This window comes from Hemiscyllium ocellatum, chromosome 3, assembly GCF_020745735.1.
Source record: "Hemiscyllium ocellatum isolate sHemOce1 chromosome 3, sHemOce1.pat.X.cur, whole genome shotgun sequence".
NCBI classification, from domain to species: Eukaryota; Metazoa; Chordata; class Chondrichthyes; order Orectolobiformes; family Hemiscylliidae; genus Hemiscyllium; species Hemiscyllium ocellatum.
The window spans coordinates 2,570,398-2,591,867 of NC_083403.1; the positions used below are offsets into that span (position 1 = coordinate 2,570,398).

The 21,470-nt window shown below is 57.1% G+C and overlaps 1 protein-coding gene across 2 annotated transcripts in view; it reads left to right on the forward strand.

Annotated features, from left to right (window-relative positions):
• The first annotated feature begins 249 nt into the window (after positions 1-249).
• LOC132830202 (equilibrative nucleoside transporter 1-like) overlaps positions 250-21,470 on the forward strand; it is a 245,423-nt gene continuing 224,202 nt past the window's right edge. For both annotated transcript variants that reach the window (XM_060847769.1, XM_060847762.1), the window contains exon 1: positions 250-434. The gene's annotated coding sequence lies outside the window, so the exon portion shown is untranslated. The remainder of the gene's footprint in view (positions 435-21,470) is intronic.

Consider the following 21,470-nt stretch of genomic DNA (forward strand, 5'->3'; position numbering starts at 1 on the left):
GTGGGGGTGGGGGTGTCTGTGTGAGACAGGCTGGGGGGTGTGTGTGTGTGTGTGTGGGGTTGGGGGTGTCTGTGTGAGACAGGCTGGGGGAGGGTGTGTGTCTGTGTTAGTGTTAGTGTGTGTGTGTGTGTGTGAGTGTGTGTGTGTGTGTGTCAGTTGTGTGTGTGTGTCTGTGTGTGTGTCAGTGTGTGTGTGTGTGTGTGTGTGTGTGAGAGGGGGGGAGGGGGGGGGGATTAATCCAGGTCACTGGCTCCCTGTGCCTCAGGGCTGTACGTGGTGCCACTCTGAGCAGAGCCGTGTGTCTGCGCACACTCCTTCAGATCCAGAGCAGAGAACAGCTTCCACACCGGAGTGTTACTGCCTGACGGTACAAACTACCACAAGGATAAACAGTGAGGACACTGAACGACTTTGACACGGCGGTCGAGTGGTCTGTAAGTCACAAATCAAGTTTCTCTTATTATTCAGTCAGGGGATCAGTGTGTTGCTCGCAGCGTTTAATGCCTGTCCCTCACTGCCCCCAAGAGGGTGGGGGTGAGCTGTCCTCCTGACCTGCTGCAGTCCGTGTGCTGGGGGTAGACCCACAATGTCCCTCCGAGAGAGAATACCAGGAATTTCACCCATTGACAGTGAATAAACAGCAATGTATATCTAAGTCAGGATGGTGTGGGACTCAGAGGGGAACTTGCTCTGTATCTGCTGTCCTTGTCCTTTTAAATGATCTTTGAATTTCTGTCGCGTTTCTGCATCTTATAGATAGCACACACTGCTGTTACTGAGGGGGGCTGGGGGGAGGGAGTGTGTATTTGTGGATGTGGGGCCAATCCAGCAGCTGCTTTCTCCTGGATGGTGTTGAGCTTCTTGAGTGTTGTTGGAGCTGCCCCCATCCAGGGGCAAGTGGGGAGTATTCCCTCCCAGTCCTGAGCTGTGCCTTGTAGATGGTGGGACAGGCTTTGGAGAGTCAGGAGGGGAGTTACTCACCGCAGGATTCCCAGCCTCTGACCTGCTCCTGTAGCCGCTGGGTTTATGGGGTGGGTCCTGGTGAGTTTCTGGTCAATGGTAACCCCCAGGATGTTGATAGTGGGGGATTCAGTGATGGTGACACCACTGAGCATCTAGGGGCAGTGGTTAGATTGTCTCTTATTGGGGATGGACATTGCCTGGTGTGTGTGTGTGTGGCACAAATGTTACTTGCCCCTTGTCAGCCCGATGCTGTGAGCTGTCCAGGTCCTTGCTGGATTTGAACATGGGCTGCTCTGAGGATTGGAGAATGGTGTTGAGATTCAACATGCAGAGGCGTGAGGTGACGCATTATGGTACAAACTACATGGTGACACAATATCAAATAAAGTTCCTAATGTTACAGCGCTACATGAGCAGAGGACACACATCGTTAGAGGGGGATCAGTAAATACAGCACACAATATCCCCTACCTTGGCAGGGCAAGCACATACATTATCGCAACGAGTTGAATGTCTTGGAGAGAGACAGCAGAGCGATTTACAAGAATGGTCCCAGCAATGAGTAACTTCAGCGAGGGGGGGTGTGTGGGAGAGAGTTGGGACTGTTTCCCCCCAGGCAGGGGGAGATTGAGCACAAGTTGTCACAGTGGTGAGGGGACTGGATCGAGCAGATGGGGGGCAAGTGTTCCATCTCATTGAAAGGAGAGAGAGCCGAGGACCGCAGTGTGAAAGTACTTCACAAAAGGAGCAATGTTCCCACGGTGATTCATGAGTGTGTGGAATGTACTGCCTGGAAATTTGGAGGCAGGCACACTGAGGCAATTAAGAGGGGCTTTGACTGGATATTTAAAAGGGACAACGTGAAACCGAGTTAACGGGGGAGAGGCAGGAGATTAGCTCGAAGTGAAATTGCAGAAGGGCTGATGGGATTGCTACAATGGGGTACCTGGTCTCTCTCTGCCCAGTAACGTTTCTGTGATTCACTGTCACGCTGTGTTTGTAGATATGACATGTAACACTTGCAGTGTTGACTGTTAAACACACTGTTATACGTTGCACTGTACATGTGCGTTATCCAGTCAGTTTGTGGGTGACACAAATATTGGCCAGGTGGGAAACAATGAGGAGAATAACATGAGATTACAGGGGGACAGAGTCAGGCACATCCCGATAAACAGGAGGTGATGTCCTTGGACAGGATAAACAAGACAAGGGAATACACGGTGGATAGCAGGACCCTGGGAAGGACCTTGGTGTGTATGGAGACTGGTCCCTCCGGGTTTCCGTACACTGGATAAAGTGATTATTAGCCTTTCTGAGTTTAGGTGCAGGGAGGTGACGCTGGATCTGCAGGAAGGTGTCGGTTAGGCCACAGGGAGAGGGTTGTGTGCGGTTCTGGAATCCACATTCTGGGAGGGATGGGATCACACTGGAGAGGGGGGGGCAGAGGGAGATTTCCCAGGATGTTTCCTGGGCCGGAGAGAGATTGGGCAGACTTGGCGCGTCTTCCTGAGAGCAGAGAGGTCTGAAGGAGAAGTGATTGAGATGTATACAACGATGAGGAACATAGATGGGGTAGACAGGCAGAAACCTTTCCCCTGGGGGGAATAGATATCAGGGAAGGGGCAGGAGGTTTCAAGGGGGTATGAGGAAAAACACTTTCACCTGGGGCTGGGGGAATCTGGAAGTCTGCCTGTGTGGGTGACCAGAATAGAAACATTTGTCACATTGATGAAGGATTTAGATGTAAACTTGCCGTATCAAGACATTGAAGTAGGGGCCAGGTGTTGGGGAATGGGATTGGATTAATTCGGTGGTTGTTTTTATTGAACCAGCAGCCTTTTTCTGTGCTGTCCATCTCTATCACTCTGTGAGGTCTCTCTGAGTGTTGAACTTGTGTTTGTTGGTGAACATAGGAACAGGAATAGGCCTTTCGGCCCTTCAGGCCTGTTCTGCCATTAAATGAGCTTCCTTTGGGCCAGTTCCCCTCAAACAACGAAACAAAATTATCCATTTCAGGTTTAAAACTTACAACCCACCCCACATCAACCTGCCGTTCCACCTACCCATGTACCGTATGTAAGTGCTGGCCAGGCCATTTCCTCCCTCCCCTCTGCCAGTCATTAATACAGTTTGTAACCAGTTGTGGTCCTAGCAGTGATCCCTGTGGAACTGCAGTGGTGACAGGTCACCAGCCCGAAAACGATCCCCTTATCCCCCACTCGCTGCTTCCTGCCCATCAGCCAGCTCTCTACCCACACCAATACACGACCTCCGACCCCACGGGCTCTAACGCAGTGAGGTACCCTCTGCCTACCACCTCCCTGGAATTTCAAATACAGCTCATCGACGGGATCCCCCCACACCCCTGTCCACTCTGGCTGAGACCTCGTCAAAACTAAACTCGAATAAGTTAAGGTTGGAGGTCACACCACACCACGATAATTTGAAATCACGAGCTTTCAGAGTGACTTTGTCACATTCCCGACAGAGGAGCCAGGGCCCCGAGAGCTTGTGATTTCCAGTGAACCTGGTGGGCTATAAGCTGGCGTGGTGTGACCTCCGACCTTGTCAATGCCAGGCCAAGACCAGCACCTGTACGTTTGATAAATGAGTCAGGCTGGATTTCCCTTTCAGAAAACCACTAGGCCCCTGCTTGAGCACATTATGACCTTTTTTCCAAATATTCTGCTGTTACTTCCTTAACAGTTGGTCCCAGTATTTCCCCAAAGGTGGGTGTCGGGCTAATTGGCCGATTAGTGACCTGCCTTTGCCTCCCTGCCTTTTGGAAGTAGGTGTCAGATTAGCAGTAGGCCAGGAACGTCTCCAGGATCCAGGGACTTTTTGGAAAATTATAACCAACACATCGATTATCTCCGTAGCTCCCTCCTTTAGGATCTGAGGATGCAAGCGATTCGGGCTGGGGGATGATCTCTATCCCTTTATCTTCAGCTGAATTGAATTGAGCCATTTATTGTCGTGTGTATTCACCATAAAATACAGTGAAAAATGTGTACTGTCGCTGTACATTGGCACTGTTCACACTCACTGCCCCACTCTGAGTTACACCAGCCCACACCATGCTGCTGCCAGGGCCCCACTCTGGGTTACACCAGCCCACACCATGGCACTGCCAGGGCCCCCATTCTGGGTTACACCAGCCCACACCATGCTGCTGCCAGGGCCCCACTCTGGGTTACACCATCCCACACCATGGCACTGCCAGGGCCCCCATTCTGGGTTACACCATCCCACACCATGGCACTGCCAGGGCCCCACTCTGGGTTACACCATCCCACACCATGGCACTGCCAGGGCCCCCATTCTGGGTTACACCATCCCACACCATGGCACTGCCAGGGCCCCCATTCTGGGTTACACCATCCCACACCATGGCACTGCCAGGGCCCCACTCTGGGTTACACCAGCCCACACCATGGCACTGCCAGGGCCCCCATTCTGGGTTACACCATCCCACACCATGGCACTGTCAGGGCCCCCATTCTGGGTTACACCATCCCACACCATGGCACTGCCAGGGCCCCCATTCTGGGTTACACCATCCCACACCATGGCACTGTCAGGGCCCCCATTCTGGGTTACACCATCCCACACCATGGCACTGCCAGGCCCCCATTCTGGGTTACACCATCCCACACCATGGCACTGCCAGGACCCCACTCTGGGTTACACCATCCCACACCATGGCACTGCCAGGGCCCCCACTCTGGGTTACACCATCCCACACCATGGCACTGCCAGGACCCCACTCTGGGTTACACCATCCCACACCATGGCACTGTCAGGGCCCCACTCTGGGTTACACCAGCCCACACCATGGCACTGCCAGGGCCCCATTCTGGGTTACACCAGCCCACACCATGGCACTGCCAGGGCCCCACTCTGGGTTACACCAGCCCACACCATGGCACTGTCAGAGGACCATCGAAGCTGCCCTCTCGCAGCAGTGTGTTAATGTCCAGCTCGCGATGAATTGGGTAATTCCTTCAGGGCTGGTGTCACGGTTAGTTTGAGTTTCCCACCTCCCAGTCCATGTGTAATCCCCACACCGCGCTGTGGGAGAACCGACACTGCCCGAACTGTGGCCGTTACAGGAAAGGCTGAGCGATCACACCTCTCCATTTCCCTCCGGCTTTCTGCCCTTCCGTTCTGCCTGTACCTGCCGCCCCCTCCTAACCCTTGTTCCTCAGCCATACCCCCTCCTCTGGTGATGGTGATGGCATTTAAATACCACTCCCCCCTCACTCTCCAACACCTCTGTTTAACTCCTCGGCCATGTCTTTGTTCGCTTCTAACCATCTCCCCCAAATTCTGGTTTGACTCATCCTGTCTGTGTGTGCTCCCTGAGAGGTCTCTTTGTTTAATCCCACTTTCTCACGCTCACTCCTTCCCCACGTTCCTGAACATTCCCATCCTGAAGTGTTGATCCCATTCCGTTCTGAGTGGTTCTGTTGATGACAATGTCACTGAGTTTGTCAACAAGTCACTCATCCTGAAAACAAGCCCTGACTGCTGAGACCTCTGGTAATTTTGCCAATGTTCCTTGCCCTGCAGTTGCCAACTCCCGCAGGTGACCCGGAGTGTTGCCTACTGAGGAAGGCAACGCCTTGATTCAATCACTGCTTGGCCTTCTTTCCTCTGAGTCAGTTTCTTTGGTCTGTCCAGGAGAAGGCAGTAACCATCTCTAATTCTGTCCTTGCATCCCTCAGAATTCCCCCACATGTAATTCCTGGAGTCGGACAGGCCAGAGATTTAACATGTCAGTTATAAAGATTGCCTGTGCTTTTCTCCCAAATAACACGGAGGATCCCTTCCGGGCACAACTGGTGTTTCGGCATTTCGGGCAAAAGCCCTTCATCAACATTCCTGATGAAGGGCTTTTGCCCAAAACGTCGATTTCCCTGCTCCTCGGATGCCGCCTGACCTGCTGTGCTTTTCCAGCACCACTCTCATCTTGACTCTAATCTCCAGCATCTGCCGTACCCACTTCCACCAACAACTGGCCTTTGCCTCTCCCCAGGTCCCTCCCAAACTGAACAGTTTGCTGGGAATGTTTTCCCTGCTTGTCCCGAGTGCCGATACGCAGTTCCTGAATGCTCCGGGAAGGAGAGACACTATGCTGATAGTAATGTGCAGTTTCTAGTCTTCAGGACAAATGCAGGAATGCCAAATTTCAAACAGTTATCACAACTTCTCCCCCAGGAGAAAACAGCATTGATTGTGAGCAGATTCACTCTGTTGGCAATAGCGTTACCTTTGAGCTAAGCAATGGGAACTGTGGGTTGGCTAAATTCCCGGATAATTCAAAAAGGGTAAGGCTTGAATCTATCCCTTTTGTTTGCAGAGGACAGGTCCCAGAACACTGGGCTAATGTTCCCAGAGCAGATAGTGGAATTTGAAATCAGAAATCCGGAATTAAGAATCTAAATAATGACCGTGAGATTATTATCAATGGTTGGTTGACTTAGGAAGGAAATCAGCTGCCCTTACCTGGGTCTGGCCTACACATGACTCCAGGCCCACAGCGATGGGGGTGGCGTTCTGAGTTGGCCAAGGAACTCTGCTCAAAGGAAATTCTGGTTAGCTCCTGAATACTGGCCCAGTCCCACGTCCCATAAAGAAAAGTGACTGTGATTGGACGCCACGTTAGAAGCTCAGCTAATGATTCTGGATTCCCTCGTCATTGTCCCAGCGACATCCAATATGGCTGCCCCCATCACCAACCGTCCCCACCTGCCTGAACCCTCAACAAGACTGGCATAAGGGGAGAAACGCGATCAGTTCGGACCATATTCACTGGAGTTTGGAAAACATTGGAGAGACTGGACAGGGTAAACACAGGAAGAACGTTCCCGATAATGGGGTGATCCAGAACTGGGGGGGGGGGAGGGGGTGGGGATTCACACCCTCAGGGTATGGGGTAGGCCATCGCGACCTGAGGAATGTCTTCACCCAGAGAGTGTGCGGAATGCACTATCGCAGGACGTGGCTGAGGACAAAAGGGGTGCGATGTGTTAGGGCTAAAGGGATTGAAGGGTGTTGGTGGGGGTTGGGATAGTGGGGGACTGAGTTGGATGACAGAGCAGGCCCACATGGCGGAATAGCCCATTCCAACTCTGGCCTGTCCGTGTTTCTGAAACCTGTAACCTCAGCCTGTCCTTCCGGGATTCCTCAATCTGCCTCTGTGAGAGACCACGGATCTGCTCTCCTGTAATCCCATTGGAGAGGCGTCTGTTTGAGTGAGGTGTGCGTGGGGTGTGAGTGATTCTTCTGATCAGACAGGGACATACTGGTTTCAGTTTGTACGACATGGAACTGGGGGGAAGGGGGGGGAGGGAGACAAACAGGTTCCTTCTTGATGAACTATCTACAAACCATTTGGGAAGCGAGGTGACCAATCTGACATCGGCCACGTTAACCAATGGCAGTAATTTAACAGCTTTATTAGCTCGCCAGGATTAATCCATTTCCCGGCCTGACTCCATGGGAAACAGGGATAGGGGAAATCATTAAATACAGGCCAATTGAAAACAGCCATCCTGATTAAAACAGATTCAGCAACAGCTGAGTTTTGCGCACGGTCTCTAGTACACACTGTGCTTTAATCTGTGCTCCCTGGTCTTGGCGTACTCTTATTAATTGCCAATAAATCTGATTATTAATTTTAACCTGGAAGAAATATCTTTAACAGAGGTATGTTTATTGTTTTATGGAGTGTATTAGTGCATGGGCATAGTCTCAAGTACAAATCACAGTTAAAGGGTAATTATTCTCTAATACCGGAGATTAATTATTTCACAATAACACACACTCACTGTTCCATAAGGATGCACATGTGGGCAGGGTCACCCGAGGGGTTAGGGTCTGGGGTGTGCTGTCCGAGAGTGTGGGAGGAGGGGCAGGTTCACCCGAGGGGGTAGTGTCTGGGGTGTGCTGTCTGAGAGTGTGGGGGGGGGAGTGGGAGGGTCACTCGAGGGGTTAGGGTCTGGGGTGTACTGTCTGAGAGTATGGGGGGGAAGGGGGAGGGTCACTCGAGGGGTTAGGGTCTGGGGTGTGCTGTCTGAGAGTGTGGGGGGGGAGTGGGAGGGTCACTCGAGGGGTTAGGGTCTGGGGTGTACTGTCTGAGAGTGTGGGGGGAAGGGGGAGGGTCACTCGAGGGGTTAGGGTCTGGGGTGTGCTGTCTGAGAGTGTGGGGGGGAGGGGGAGGGTCACTCGAGGGGTTAGGGTCTGGGGTGTACTGTCTGAGAGTGTGGGGGGGAGGGGGAGGGTCACTCGAGGGGTTAGGGTCTGGGGTGTACTGTCTGAGAGTATGGGGGGGAAGGGGGAGGGTCACTCGAGGGGTTAGGGTCTGGGGTGTACTGTCTGAGAGTGTGGGGGACAGGGAGGATCACTCGAGGGGTTAGGGTCTGGGGTGTACTGTCTGAGAGTGTGGGGGGGAGGGGGAGGGTCACTCGAGGGGTTAGGGTCTGGGGTGTACTGTCTGAGAGTGTGGGGGGGAGGGGGAGGGTCACTCGAGGGGTTAGGGTCTGGGGTGTACTGTCTGAGAGTGTGGGGGGGAGGGGGAGGGTCACTGGAGGGGGTTAGGGTCTGGGGTGTACTGTCTGAGAGTGTGGGGGGAGGGGGAGGGTCACTCGAGGGGGTTAGGGTCTGGGGTGTACTGTCTGAGAGTGTGGGGGAAGGGGGAGGGGGACCAGGCTGTTAACTGAAGGGAGTTTCTGAGGAAGAGTCTGGAGAAGTCCCCTGTGTGTGATGCTGACCTGAGGAGCCAGTTTTGAGTCAGTGGGCCCAATGGCCTTGTGTCCTGTCCCAACTCTGTGCTCCTCGGTCCTCCCTGTGGATTGTAACCTCCGGAATTCCCTCGCTAATACCTCCACCCCTCACTCCCCTCCTCATCCTCTGAGAATTCTCCTCTCGCTGATGTGGGTCGTTGTGAATGTTGTGGAGGAGCTGGTGTTGGTTGGGGGTGGACACAGTTACACATCCCCCCATCCCAGCGTATAGTCCGACAGGGTTAATTGGAAGCACTATCTTTCGGAGTGGTGCTCCTTCACCAGCTGGTAGCGCAGGCCTCAATCGAGCCCCACCTCGACCGCCTGGTGAAGGAGCGATGCCCCGAAAGCCCGTGTGCTCCTGACTAAACCTGTTGTCTATACCCTGGGGCTGTGGGATGTGTAACTGTGTGAAATGTGGTCTGACCGTGTCTGACCCTCAGAGAGCTGAGCGGTGCCAGTCCTGGAAGCTGGTTGTTGTTGTAAGACGGTGGGGTAACACAGCAGCAGGAGGGGAGCAGTCCCTGACCTGACCACGGTGTGTGTCAGAGAGAGAGAGCTCGGAGTGGCCCTGACCCCTGGACTCCTGCGATGACCCTGATCGATATTGTGGGCATTATCTAACACTCCATTAGCCTGATAATACTGAATGTGATTAATCACAGTGAGTCAACACCATCGCGGGTGGGGGGTTGGGGGGGGGTGTGTGTGTCTGTGTGTGTGTGTGTGTGTGTGTGTGTGTATGTGTGTGTGTCTGTGTGTGTGTCTGTGTGTGTGGGTGTGTATGTGTGTGGGTGTGTATGTGTGGGTGTGTGTGTGTGTGGGTGTGTGTGTGTGTATGTGTGTGTGTGGGTGGGTGGGTGTGTGTGTGTGTGGGTGTGTGTGTGTGTGTATGTGTGTGTGTGGGTGGGTGGGTGTGTGTGTGTGTGTGTATGGAGAAGGTGGGAGTGTGTATGTGGGGGGAGGTGGGTGTGTGTGTCTGTGTGTGGCTGGGTGTGTGAGGGGGTGTGGGTGTGTATATGAGTGGGTGAGGGTGTGTGTGTGAGGGTGTGTGTGTGAGGGTGTGTCTCTGTGTAAGGGTGTGTCTGTGTGTGAGGGTGGGGGTGGGGGTGTGGGTGTTGTATGAGAGTGTGGGTGTGTGTGTGAGGGGGGTGTGTGTGGGGGGGAGTGTGTGTGGGGGGGGTGTGGATGTGTGTGTGTGGGGGTGTATGTGTAGGGGTGTGTGTGGGGTGTGTGGGTGTGTGTGGGTGTGTGTGGGGATGTGTGGGGTGGTGTATGTGTAGGGGTGGGTGGGGGGTGTGTGGGTGTGTGTGGGTGGGTGGGGGGTGGGTGTGTGTGGGGATGTGTGGGGGGGTGTATGTGTAGGGGTGTGTGTGGGGTGTGGGTGTGTGTGTGGGTGGGTGGGGGGGTGTGTGTGTGGGGGTGTGTGTGGGGTGTGGGGGTGTGTGTGGGTGGGTGGGGGGGTGGGTGTGTGTGTGGGTGGGTGGGGGGGGTGTGTGTGGGTGTGTGTGGGGTGTGGGTGTGTGTGTGGGGTGTGGGTGTGTGTGTGGGTGGGTGGGGGGGTGGGTGTGTGTGTGGGTGGGTGGGGGGTGTATGTGTAGGGGTGTGTGTGGGGTGTGGGTGTGTGTGTGGGTGGGTGGGGGTGTGTGTGTGGTGGGTGGGGGTGTGTGTGTGTGTGTGTGTGGGTGGGTGGGGGGGTGTGTGTGTAGGGGTGTGTGTGGGGTGTGGGGGTGTGTGTGGGTGGGTGGGGGTGTGTGTGTGGGTGGGTGGGGGGGTGTGTGTATGTGTAGGGGGTGTGTGTGGGGTGTGGGTGTGTGTGTGGGTGGGTGGGGGGGTGTATGTGTAGGGGTGTGTGTGTGAGGGTGGGGGTGTGTTTGAGTGTGTGGGAGGTCCCTCCTTCCCTCCCTCTGTCCCTCCTTTCCTCCTTCCCTCCTTCTCACCTTCCCTCGGTCCCTCCGTCCCCCACCCCCTCTCCTTCCCTCTGTCCCTCCCTCCCACCCTTTCCCTCCATCCCTCCTTCTCTCCTTCCCTCCCTCTGTCCCTCTCTCCCTCCCTCCCTCTCTCTGTTCCTCCGTCCCTCCGTCTTTCTGTCCCTCCCTCTCACCCTCCGTCCCTCCCTCACTCCCACCCACTGAGTGTCGGTGGGGGGGAGGGAGGGGACGGTACACACTGCTGTTACGGAGGGGGGGTGGGGGGGGGGAGGGGATGGTACACACTGCTGTTACTGAGGGGGGTGGGGGGAGGGAGGGGACGGTACACACTGCTGTTACTGAGGGGGGGTGGGGGGGAGGGAGGGGACGGTACACACTGCTGTTACTGAGGGGGGGTGGGGGGAGGGAGGGGACGGTACACACTGCTGTTACTGAGGGGGGGTGGGGGGGAGGGAGGGGACGGTACACACTGCTGTTACTGAGGGGGGGGTGGGGGGAGGGAGGGGACGGTACACACTGCTGTTACTGAGGGGGGGTGGGGGGAGGGAGGGGATGGTACACACTGCTGTTACTGAGGGGGGTGGGGGGAGGGAGGGGACGGTACACACTGCTGTTACTGAGTGTGGGTGGGGGGAGGGAGGGGACGGTACACACTGCTGCTACTGAGGGGGGGTGGGGGGAGGGAGGGGACGGTACACACTGCTGTTACTGAGGGGGGGTGGGGGGAGGGAGGGGACGGTACACACTGCTGTTACTGAGGGGGGGTGGGGGGGAGGGAGGGGACGGTACACACTGCTGTTACTGAGGGGGGGTGGGGGAGGGGGGGGACGGTACACACTGCTGTTACTGAGGGGGGGTGGGGGGAGGGAGGGGATGGTACACACTGCTGCTACTGAGGGGGGGTGGGGGGAGGGAGGGGATGGTACACACTGCTGTTACTGAGGGGGGGTGGGGGGGAGGGAGGGGACGGTACACACTGCTGTTACTGAGGGAGGGGACGGTACACACTGCTGTTACTGAGGGGGGGTGGGGGGGAGGGAGGGGATGGTACACACTGCTGTTACTGAGGGGGGGTGGGGGGAGGGAGGGGACGGTACACACTGCTGTTACTGAGGGGAGGGGACGGTACACACTGCTGTTACTGAGGGGGGGTGGGGGGAGGGAGGGGATGGTACACACTGCTGTTACTGAGGGAGGGGACGGTACACACTGCTGTTACTGAGGGGGGGTGGGGGGGGGAGGGAGGGGACGGTACACACTGCTGTTACTGAGGGGGGGTGGGGGGAGGGAGGGGACGGTACACACTGCTGTTACTGAGGGGGGTGGGGGGAGGGAGGGGACGGTACACACTGCTGTTACTGAGGGGGGGTGGGGGGAGGGAGGGGATGGTACACACTGCTGTTACTGAGGGGGGGTGGGGGGAGGGAGGGGACGGTACACACTGCTGTTACAGGGGGGGGGTGGGGGGGAGGGAGGGGACGGTACACACTGCTGTTACTGAGGGGGGGTGGGGGGAGGGAGGGGATGGTACACACTGCTGTTACTGAGGGAGGGGACGGTACACACTGCTGTTACTGAGGGGGGGGTGGGGGGGAGGGAGGGGACGGTACACACTGCTGTTACTGAGGGGGGGTGGGGGGAGGGAGGGGATGGTACACACTGCTGTTACTGAGGGGGGGTGGGGGGAGGGAGGGGACGGTACACACTGCTGCTACTGAGGGGGGGTGGCGGGAGGGAGGGGATGGTACACACTGCTGTTACTGAGTGTGGGTGGGGGGAGGGAGGGGATGGTACACACTGCTGCTACTGAGGGGGGGTGGGGGGAGGGAGGGGATGGTACACACTGCTGTTACTGAGGGGGGGTGGGGGGGAGGGAGGGGACGGTACACACTGCTGTTACTGAGGGGGGGGTGGGGGGAGGGAGGGGACGGTACACACTGCTGTTACTGAGGGGGGGTGGGGGGAGGGAGGGGATGGTACACACTGCTGTTACTGAGGGGGGTGGGGGGAGGGAGGGGACGGTACACACTGCTGCTACTGAGGTGGGGTGGGGGGAGGGAGGGGATGGTACACACTGCTGTTACTGAGTGTGGGTGGGGGGAGGGAGGGGATGGTACACACTGCTGCTACTGAGGGGGGGTGGGGGGAGGGAGGGGATGGTACACACTGCTGTTACTGAGGGGGGGTGGGGGGGAGGGAGGGGACGGTACACACTGCTGTTACTGAGGGGGGGTGGGGGGAGGGAGGGGACGGTACACACTGCTGTTACTGAGGGGGGGTGGGGGGAGGGAGGGGACGGTACACACTGCTGTTACTGAGGGGGGGTGGGGGGAGGGAGGGGACGGTACACACTGCTGCTACTGAGGGGGGGTGGGGGGAGGGAGGGGATGGTACACACTGCTGTTACTGAGGGGGGGTGGTGGGGAGGGAGGGGATGGTACACACTGCTGTTACTGAGGGGGGGTGGGGGGAGGGAGGGGACGGTACACACTGCTGTTACTGAGGGAGGGGACGGTACACACTGCTGTTACTGAGGGGGGGTGGGGGGGAGGGAGGGGACGGTACACACTGCTGTTACTGAGGGGGGGTGGGGGGAGGGAGGGGACGGTACACACTGCTGTTACTGAGGTGGGGTGGGGGGAGGGAGGGGACGGTACACACTGCTGTTACTGAGGGGGGGTGGGGGGGAGGGAGGGGATGGTACACACTGCTGTTACTGAGGGGGGGTGGGGGGAGGGAGGGGACGGTACACACTGCTGTTACTGAGGGGGGGGTGGGGGGGAGGGAGGGGACGGTACACACTGCTGTTACTGTGGGGGGGAGGGAGGGGACGGTACACACTGCTGTTACTGAGGGGGGGTGGGGGGAGGGAGGGGATGGTACACACTGCTGTTACTGAGGGAGGGGACGGTACACACTGCTGTTACTGAGGGGGGGTGGGGGGGAGGGAGGGGATGGTACACACTGCTGTTACTGAGGGGGGGTGCGGGGGAGGGAGGGGACGGTACACACTGCTGTTACTGAGGGGGGGTGGGGGGGAGGGAGGGGACGGTACACACTGCTGTTACTGAGGGGGGGTGGGGGGAGGGAGTGGACGGTACACACTGCTGTTACTGAGGGGGGGGTGGGGGGGAGGGAGGGGACGGTACACACTGCTGTTACTGAGGGGGGGGGGGTGGGGGGGAGGGAGGGGACGGTACACACTGCTGTTACTGAGGGGGGTGGGGGGAGGGAGGGGACGGTACACACTGCTGTTACTGAGGGGGGGTGGGGGGGAGGGAGGGGACGGTACACACTGCTGTTACTGAGGGGGGGTGGGGGGGAGGGAGGGGACGATACACACTGCTGTTACTGAGGGGGGGGATGGTACACACTGCTGTTACTGAGGGAGGGTGGGGAGAGGGAGGGGACGGTACACACTGCTGTTACAGAGGGGGGGTGGGGGAAGGGAGAGGATGGTACACACTGCTGTTACTGAGGTGGGGTGGGGGGAGGGAGGGGACGGTACACACTGCTGTTACAGAGGGGGGGTGGGGAGAGGGAGGGGACGGTACACACTGCTGTTACTGAGGTGGGGGTGGGGGGAGGGAGGGGACGGTACACACTGCTGTTACTGAGGGGGGGGATGGTACACACTGCTGTTACTGAGGGGGGGTGGGGGAGGGAGGGGACGGTACACACTGTTGTTACTGAGGGGGGTGGGGGGAGGGAGGGGACGGTACACACTGCTGTTACTGAGGGGGGTGGGGGGACGGAGGGGACGGTACACACTGCTGTTACTGCGGGGGGGGTGGGGGGGAGGGAGGGGACGGTACACACTGCTGTTACTGAGTTTCGGTGGGGGGGTGGGTGAGGGGTTGGTTGTGGATGTGGGGCCAATCCAGCGGCTGCTTTCTCCTGGATGGTGTTGAGCTTCTTGAGTGTTGTTGGAGCTGCCCCCATCCAGGGGCAAGTGGGGAGTATTCCCTCCCAGTCCTGAGCTGTACCTTGTAGATGGTGGGACAGGCTTTGGGGAGTCAGGAGGGGAGTTCCTCACTGCAGGATTCCCAGCCTCTGACCTGCTCCTGTAGCCGCTGGGTTTATTGTAAAAGCATCAGAACCAGGAGGAGGAATTTCATTCCATTTAACACAATCATGGCCGCTCTCATCTCAGCGTCAACTCCATTTTCCTGCCCGTTTCCCACCCCCCTTTCACCCATTACAAACTGGAAGCCCGTCGATATCCTCCTTATGTTGACTCAATGGCCCGGTATCCACCACACTCCTGTGAAAGAAATCATTTCTCCTCGTCTCTGTTTTCACCTGCTCTGTCTTACCCGAAAACTCTGACCTCATTTGTTCTTGAAGAGGAAGCACCCTCTCTAATCTCGTTTGTCAATCCCCTTAGATACCTCAGTGAGATCTCCTCTCATCCTGCTAAACCCATGGTGCAGACATGCTGCTGTTTGACCAACCTCCCAGATGCTGATTGAAGGGACTGGGGGCATTCTGGCGAAGTTTGCCGATGATACGAAGTTAGGTGGACCTGCAGGTAGTACTGAGGGAGTGGGGAGGCTGCAGAAGGTTCTAGACAGTTTGGGAGAGTGGTCCAGGAAATGGCTGATGGAATTCAACGTGATCAAATGCGAGGTCTTGCACTTTGGAACAAAGAATAAAAGCATAGACTACTTTCCAAACGGTGAGAAAATTCATAAAGCCAAAGTACAAAGGGATCTGGGAGTGCTAGTCGAGGATTCTCTAAAGGTAAACAGGCAGGTTCAGTCCGTGATTAAGAAAGCGAATGCAATGTTGTCATTTATCTCAAGAGGGTTGGAATATAAAAGCAGCGATGTGCTACTGAGACTTTATAAAGCTCTGGTTAGGCCCCATTTGGAGTACTGTGTCCAGTTTTGGTGCCCACACCTCAGGAAGGACATACTGGCACTGGAACGTGTCCAGCGGAGATTCACACGGATGATCCCTGGAATGGTTGGTCTAACATACGAGGAACGGCTGAGGATCCTGGGATTGTATTCATTGGAGTTTAGAAGATTAAGGGGAGATTTAATAGAAATTTACAAGATAATACATGGCTTGGAAAGGGTGGACGCTAGGAAGTTGTTTCCATAAGGTGAGGAGACTAGGACCCGTGGACACAGCCTTAGAATTAGAGGGGGTCAATTCAGAACAGAGATGCGGAGACATTTCTTCAGCCAGAGAGTGGTGGGCCTGTGGAATTCATTGTCGCAGAGTGCAATGGAGGCCGGGAGGCTAAATGTCTTCAAGGCAGAGATTGATAAATTCTTGTTGTCTCGAGGAATTAAGGGCTACAGGGAGAACGCTGGTAAGTGGAGTTGAAATGCCCATCAGCCATGATTGAATGGCGGAGTGGACTCGATGGGCCGAATGGCCTTACTTCCACTCCTATATCTTATGGTCCTTTTCAATCACCTCTGCATCACCTCCTCCCACTGGGATGGTGTGCACGGTCAGTGGTCACTCCCAGGAAGTTGACAGTGGGGGATACTCAGTGATGGGCATGTGACTGAAGGTGGAGGGATGGTCAGTGCCCTCAGTCAGGGTGGTGCTGCTGTCACCTATCACTTTCCAGCCCAAGCCGTGGAGTTTATAGCTGTCTTTGTGACCGGGGAGGGGAGTGGTGCAGGAATTGTCAATAAAGATGCAGGAATATGGATCAGAGTCACTCACATTGCTGTGAGTCAGGAGTCACCTGGAGGCCAGGCTGGGTGAGGGTGGGATATGGTGAGAAAGTGAGGACTGCAGATACTGGGGATCGGAGCTGAAAGTGTGGTGCTGGAAAAGCGCAGCAGGTCAGGCAGCATTCCAGGGGCAGGAGAATCGACGTTCCAGGCCTGAGCCCTTCTTCAGGAATGAGGGGAGAGAGCTCAGGCCTGAAACGTCGATTCTCCTGCTCCTGGGATGCTGCCTGACCTGCTGCGCTTTTCCAGCAACACACTTTCAGCTCAAAGGGTGGATATGAGTCACAGTTTCAGGTCACTGTCACTCAGTGGAGCGGTTTGACTGCAGGCTTATGCCTCCCTCAGCCTGACGGTAGGACAGAAATCATTTTGTTGCGGGATTATCTTCGGTGAGGGTTTGCAGAGCCTGCCCAGACCGTGAGAGGCTGCGTCAGTGAGAGGGAACTCAGGACAGGGTCTGAGTTGATGCTCCTTCGAGGCGTGCTGTCGCAGTCGGTTACTGTGAGGGGAGGTGGGCCTGCTGGGGTTGGAAAGGATGCAGGTGCTAACTGTAACGCTTCGACTCGAAGGGGGTGCGGGGTGACGGGATTGGCTGGTTGATCACTGCGGTCGCTCATCCATGTTTGGGATGGGGGGGTCGGAGGGGGGAGGCAGGAGCAGCCGACCCCAGGCCACCCAGCAGCTCGCATGTGGGACCCAGCACTGACCAGGCCTGGCAGTGGGAGTGGGGGGTGTGTTAGAGTGCACTGCCTGCCCAGTGTGATCGGATACCCCCAGAGAGTGAGCGCATCGGTGCCCGCTGCTGTTTCTCGGGTCTATCCCCCACCAGCGGACACACACCAAGCCGCCAAAACCACGTGTTAAGTCTCGGTATGTACGCTTCCGTTCCAACGTGGTTTTGGTTTCAGTGAGCTGTCAGTTGGGATGAATTATACGACAAGCGCTCTCTCTCTCTCGAGAGAGAGATTTCCCGCGCTGGAGCGTGTCAGCAGCTGTCGGGTGTCATTCCCAATCGATCTATTGCAAGTACACAGCAGGCTCGGTACCTCCCAGGCCCACCTTCCTCCATTAGAGTGGGGACAGTGTGGAGAGCAGACAGGGGGGTGGGGACCACAGAGCCCTACACCAGAGGGGAGATCACCCTGAGCATATCACCCAGGGGTAATGGAGGGTGGGCCAGAGCAGGGGGAGGGAGCTGTTAGCCCTGGGTCCAGGGAGCTGTTAGCGCTGGATACAGGGTGTTGTTAGCGCTGGGTACAGGGAGCTGTTAGCGCTGGGTACAGGGAGCTGTTAGCACTGGGTACAGGGAGCTGTTAGCCCTGGGCACAGGGGGCTGTTAGCCCTGGATACAGGGAGCTGTTAGCCCTGGATACAGGGAGCTGTTAGCGCTGGTTACAGGGAGCTGTTAGCCCTGGGTACAGGGAGCTGTAGCCCCGGGTTACATGGAGCTGTTAGCGCTGGGTACAGGGAGTTGTTAGCGCTGGATACAGTTGCTGTTAGCCCTGGGTACAGGGAGCTGTAGCGCTGGGCACAGGGAACTGTTAGCCCTGGGTACAGGGAGCTGTTGGCCCTGGGTACAGGGTGTTGTTAGCGCTGGGTACAGGGTGTTGTTAGCCCTGGGTACAGGAAGCTGTAGCGCTGGGTACAGGGAGCTGTTGGCCCTGGGTACAGGGAGCTGTTAGCGCTGGATACAGGGAGCTGTTAGCCCTGGATACAGGGAGCTGTTAGCACTGGGCACAGGGGGCTGTTAGCCCTGGACACAGGGAGCTGTTAGCGCTGGGTACAGGGAGCTGTTAGCGCTGGGTACAGGGAGCTGTTAGCGCTGGACACAGAGAGCTGTTAGCACTGGGTACAGGGAGCTGTTAGCCTTGGGTACAGGGAGCTGTTAGCGCTGGTTACAGGGAGCTGTTAGCCCTGGGTACAGGGAGCTGTTAGTGCTGGGTACAGGGAGCTGTTAGCCCTGGGCACAGGGAGCTGTTAGCCCTGGGTACAGGGAACTGTTAGCGCTGGGTACAGGGAGTTGTTAGCGCTGGATACAGGGAGCTGTTAGCCCTGGGCACAGGGAGCTGTTAGCGCTGGGTACAGGGAGCTGTTAGCCCTGGGTACATGGAGCTGAAGCGCTGGGTACAGGGAGCTGTTAGCGCTGGATACAGGGAGGTGTTAGCCCTGGGTACAGGGAGCTGTTAGCGCTGGATACAGGGAGCTGTTAGCCCTGGGTAAACGGAGCTGTTAGCCCTGGTCACAGGGAGCTGTTAGCCCGGGGTACAAGGAGCTGTTAGCGCTGGGCACAGGGAGCTGTTAGCCCTGGATACAGGGAGCTGTTAGCGCTGGGCACAGGGAGCTGTTAGCCCTGGATACAGGGAGCTGTTAGCGCTGGGTACAGAGAGCTGTTAGCCCTGGGTACAGGGAGCTGTTAGCCCTGGGTACAGGGAGCTGTTAGCCCTGGGCACAGGGAGCTGTTAGCCCTGGGTACAGGAAGCTGTTAGCGCTGGGCACAGGGAGCTGTTAGCCCTGGGTACAGGGAGCTGTTGGCCCTGTGTACAGGGAGCTGTTAGCCTTGGGTACAGGGAGCTGTTAGCGCTGGTTACAGGGAGCTGTTAGCCCTGGGTACAGGGAGCTGTTAGCCCTGGGTACAGGGAGCTGTTAGCGCTGGATACAGGGAGCTGTTAGCGCTGGATACAGGGAGCTGTTAGCCCTGGATACAGGGAGCTGTTAGCTCTGGGTACAGGGAGCTGTTAGTGCTGGATACAGGGAGCTGTTAGCCCTGGGTACAGGGAGCTGTTAGTGCTGGGTGCAGGGAGCTGTTAGCCCTGGGTACAGGGAGCTGTTAGCCCTGGGTACAGGGAGCTGTAGCGCTGGGTACAGGGAGCTGTTAGCCCTGGGTACAGGGAGCTGTTAGTGCTGGGTGCAGGGAGCTGTTAGCCCTGGGCACAGGGAGCTGTAGCGCTGGGTACAGGGAGCTGTTAGTGCTGGGTACAGGGAGTTGTTAGCCCTGGGCACAGGGAGCTGTTAGCACAGGGTACAGGGAGCTGTTAGCCCTGGGCACAGGGAGCTGTTAGCGCTGGGTACAGGGAGCTGTTAGCCCTGGGTACAGGGAGCTGTAGCGCTGGATACAGGGAGCTGTTAGCGCTGGGTACAGGGGGTTGTTAGCCCTGTGTAAAGGGAGCTGTTAGCTCTGGTTCCAGGGAGCTGTTAGCGCTGGACACAGGGAGCTGTTAGCGCTGGGTACAGGGAGCTGTTAGCGCTGGGCACAGGGAGCTGTTAGCCCTGGGTACAGGGAGCTGTTAGCGCTGGGCACAGGGAGCTGTTAGCCCTGGGTACAGGGAGCTGTTGGCCCTGTGTACAGGGAGCTGTTAGCCTTGGGTACAGGGAGTTGTTAGCGCTGGATACAGGGAGCTGTTAGCCCTGGGTACAGGGAGCTGTAGCGCTGGGTACAGGGAGCTGTTAGCCCTGGGTACAGAGAGCTGTTGGCCCTGGGTACAGGTTGTTGTTAGCGCTGGGTACAGGGTGTTGTTAGCCCTGGGTACAGGGAGCTGTAGCGCTGGGTACAGGGAACTGTTGGCCCTGGGTACAGGGAGCTGTTAGCGCTGGGTACCGGGTGTTGTTAGCCCTGGGTACAGGGAGCTGTAGCGCTGGGTACAGGGAGCTGTTAGCCCTGGGTACAGGGAGCTGTTAGCCCTGGGTACAGGGAGATGTTGGCCCTGGGTACAGGGAGCTGTTAGCACTGGATACGGGGAGCTGTTAGCCCTGGGCACAGGGAGCTGTTAGCACTGGGCACAGGGAGCTGTTGGCCCTGGATACAGGGAGCTGTTAGCCCTGGGCACAGGGAGCTGTTAGCCCTGGATACAGGGAGCTGTTAGCTCTGGGTACAGCGAGCTGTTAGCCCTGGGTACCGGGAGCTGTTAGCGCTGAGTACAGGGAGCTGTTAGCCCTGTGTACAGGGAGATGTTAGCCCTGGGTACAGGGAGCTGTTAGCCCTGGGCACAGGGAGCTGTTAGCGCTGGATACAGGGAGCTGTTAGCGCTGGATACAGGGAGCTGGTAGCCCTGGATACAGGGAGCTGTTAGCTCTGGGCACAGGGAGCTGTTAGCCCTGGGTACAGGGAGCTGTTAGCGCTGGTTTCAGGGAGGTGTTAGCCCTGGGTCCCGTGAGCTGTTAGCGCTGGGTACAGGGAGCTGTTGGCCCTGGGTACAGGGAGCTGTTAGCGCTGGGTACAGGGAGCTGTTAGCACTGGGCACAGGGAGCTGTTGGCCCTGGACACAGGGAGTTGTTAGCGCTGGGTACAGGGAGCTGTTAGCGCTGGATACAGGGAGCTGTTAGCGCTGGGTACAGGGAGCTGTTAGCACCGGGGACAGGGAGCTGTTAGCGCTGAGTACAGGGAGCTGTTAGCCCTGGGTACAGGGAACTGTTAGCGCTGAGTACAGGGAGCTGTTAGCCCTGTGTACAGGGAGATGTTAGCCCTGGATACAGGGAGCTGTTAGCCCTGGCTACAGGGAGCTGTTAGCCCTGGGTACAGGGAGCTGCTAGCGCTGGGTACAGGGAGCTGTTAGCCCTGGGCACAGGGAGTTGTTAGCCCTGGTTACAGGGAGCTGTTAGCCCTGGATACAGGGAGATGTTAGCGCTGGGTACAGGGAGCTGTTGGCCCTGGGTGCAGGGAGCTGTTAGCCCTGGATACAGGGAGCTGTTAGCACCGGGTACAGGGAGCTGTTAGCTCTGGGTACAGGGAGCGGTTAGCCCTGGGCACAGGGAGCAGTTTGCGCTGAGTACAGGGAGCTGTTAGCCCTGTGTACAGGGAGATGTTAGCCCTGGGTACAGGGAGCTGTTAGCCCTGGGTACAGGGAGCTGTTAGCCCTGGGAACAGGGAGCTGTTAGCGCTGAGTACAGGGAGCTGTTAGCCCTGTGTACAGGGAGCTGTTAGCCCTGGATACAGGGAGCTGTTAGCCCTGGATACAGGGAGCTGTTAGCCCTGGGTACAGGGAGCTGTTAGCGCTGGATACAGGGAGCTGTTAGCGCTGGGTACAGGGAGCTGTTAGCCCTGGGTACAGGGAGCTGTTAGCCCTGGATACAGGGAGCTGTGAGCACGGGGT